Below are 3,334 nucleotides of genomic sequence, written 5' to 3' on the forward strand. Positions count from 1 at the left end.
AATGGGTTAACCATACACTGGAAGAAGACCTATGGTCATTCCAGGGTTCTAGGTCCTGATAAGGAAGACAATGATATTTCGGATTCATTAGCCAAACAATGAGTCATAAATGGAGAGCTCCTCAATATTGACCACTTAATGGGTGCAATTCAGGTAGAAGCCATTACCAGAAACCAGGCTAACCTGGTACAATGAAGTCAGGATTCTCCTAGTGAGGACCTGATCACTAGTCAAAAAAAAGACCCCATTGTAGGCATCTTCTATTTTCACATAGAAGATCCTAAAGGCAACCCCATCTCAAAAGAGGATGTATTGGCAAGGAAGATCTTAGAATCTTAATGAAATCCAGATAACAATTCAAGTTACAGGATGGTTTGTTGATTAGAACCTCCAAAACTGGCATCCAACAATCGGTGGTACCTACCCAGTTCAGAGGTCTCATGCTTCAACATGCCCATGATGCTCCCATATCTGGTCATCACGGCGCCAAACTCATGTATGAAATATTGTGTGATTACGCCTTTTGGCTGAACATGTTGAAAGATATTCAAACCTATTCTCAAGGTTGTTTAATCTGCCCACAGGTCCAACCCACTGCACAAAGCATAAAGCGCCATTGCAGAAAAGGGGGATGGTAATGCCATTGTCAGATATACAAATTGATTTTATTGGTCCAGTAACTAGGTCTTTAAGAGGTAACAAATACATGTTAACAGTGACATGCCTGTTCACTAAATGGATAGAGTGCATCAGTGCACCTAACAATAGTGCTGAAACATGCACAGCTTTGCACATCAACTACGTGTTTTCCAGATTTGGTTTGCCCCAAAGAATTGAATCCGATCGGGGAACCCACTTCACTAGCGAAGTGATGACCAAAATGTGGATAATACTAGGGGTCAAAAGAAAGCTCCATATTGCATATAGAGCTGCCTCAAGTGGTGGCGTAGAGCGTTACAACCAGTCCATTGTAAATTTCCTCAAAAAGTTTGTAAATGAAACGGGAAAAGACTGGAATTTAAAATTACCTCTAGTCCTAATGGCATTAAGAGCAACTATAAGTAGTGCTACTAAGATGTCACCTTTGAAATTGATGACTCGTAGAAGAATGGTTCTACCTCAACATTTACTTTACCGTACATCAGACCAAAACTTGATAAATGCTGCCAATACACATCAATATGTGGAGAACTTAAGGAAGCACCTGCAATATGCCTTTGCATTTGCTCAAAGGAATATAGAAAAGTCTGCAACTGCCACTAAAACCTATTATGATCTCAAAACATCCAAAAAGGAAAATGAAATAAATGATAAAGTTTATCTTTATAATTTTGGAAGAGATCAGGTTAAGGAGAAGAAATTTCTTCCATCATGGATGGGCCCTTTTGACAAAATATTTCCAGTTGCCTATAAAATTAGGATCCCTAAAAACGATACTTTTATGGATAAATGGGACAATATTAATCAGTTGCGAGCCTACCATTCTAGATCCCAACTACAAGTCATAGAGAATGAAGTGTCATATCCCCAAATGCGCTAAAGAAATATTGTAGTTTAAAGATGCCTAGATAGCGAGCATGAGGGTTCAAAAATAATGGACTTTCTTCATAGAAGACTGTCTATGATACATACTGTCAATACACTCACCAAGTACCACTGACTTTAAGCCAATTCAAATACATGAGTCCTACATATATTTAAATGGGAAGGGGGAATTATGTCAGGGTATCTGTGAATGTCAGTAGATATATATAATAAGATAAAATAAGTATACAATCTATCAAATATTAAATTTGAAAATGCCTTTGTATAGATAAGCACGATGGGCCACTTCAAAGTAGATATTAGAATTATGGAACCCTAAGATGTGTATGCCCATATATGAGTTTCCTGCCCAAGATGGGTAATAAACTGACTAACCCCTGTGGATAGGCAGCTGAAAGGTCTACAATTTGAGATACCTTTCCAGGATGACCAACAATTTAGATGTCTATTATCTCAGTGTTAAATTGTCCCACGCTGAGCTGAATCCACATAGGTGTCTGGGCTCATGGTACAGCTAACATATGAGAAGCTGAAAGCCTAAGAATCAAGATTTCAACATGTCTTAGCCTATGTATTTTTGAAAACATAGAAGTCTTAAGGATTCGAAGTTTGGACAAATTATATATATAGTTTTCAAACATTAATGGATATGGGATTGTCTATTTGTATAACATTAAATATGAATATTTGCTGATTTTTTTAAGTAGTTATACAGTCAATTTATTTCAAATGTAATAACCTATTCTTTATATTTTTCAGGCATCTAATAAGTACATATATAATTGGTGCTTTAAATAATATCATATGTTTTATACACTCAGCAAGAGATATACAGATATGAAATATTAATCTTTATATGGGATAGTAATCCAATATATAGATAATTATATGAAACTACATCTGATTACTGATCTCAAGGTATGTATGTGATATTAAGATGATAACTGAGAAAGTAATTGAGTCCATGATGAAGGTATTATAATCCTTTTAAATTGTTTCCTAGAAAATATGATTTTAAATGCATTTTTAAGATATTATAAGTGGTGGAAATTCATGTTTAATCTTGAAATATTCTGAATAAATATTAAATGGACCATATATGGAACATATGACTTATTAATACTACAAAATATAGTATATTGAATAAAAATATATAAGAACTGTATTTACTGTTAGCAATTTAAAAATGAAACTGTTTTGTATATGTCTGCTGCCCCCGATGGCCTAAATCCAGTATTACAGCCACAAGGCATTTGACTGTTGAATATACAATTTCCCAGTAGCCAATCAGAGAAAAGCTTGTATCCAAATCTATCGAATGATTTAGACATGGGGAGTTTTGTCTCAGACAAAAACTCCCTGCACAGAGAGAGAAAGGATCTTGGCTGAAGTTGTTTTCTTGGTGACTGTTTGCAATCCTGCTTGTTGCCATTTTTGCTTATAGAGAGACCAGTGTGCGAACACTGTTTTCTGTAAGACAAATACGTTGGGACACTCTTTGTGGATAAGAGACTATCAAGATTATTTTTCTCACAAATGTGCATAATTCTCCTAATAACATATGACGATAGACATATTTGGATATTAACTGAATGATCTGGTAAAGTATAAGCAAATGTATATTTAATATTTTAAATCAAAGATATTCTAAAGCTTTAGTTAGATTGTAGTAAGTATACTGGTATTACATATTAATATTTAGAAAGAATTTTGTATTTTAAAAATAATAAATTAATTACAGTTATTGATATATATATATATATATATATATATATATATATTATAGTTT

The sequence above is a fragment of the Bombina bombina genome, chromosome 5, assembly GCF_027579735.1.
Source record: "Bombina bombina isolate aBomBom1 chromosome 5, aBomBom1.pri, whole genome shotgun sequence".
Lineage (NCBI taxonomy): Eukaryota > Metazoa > Chordata > Amphibia > Anura > Bombinatoridae > Bombina > Bombina bombina.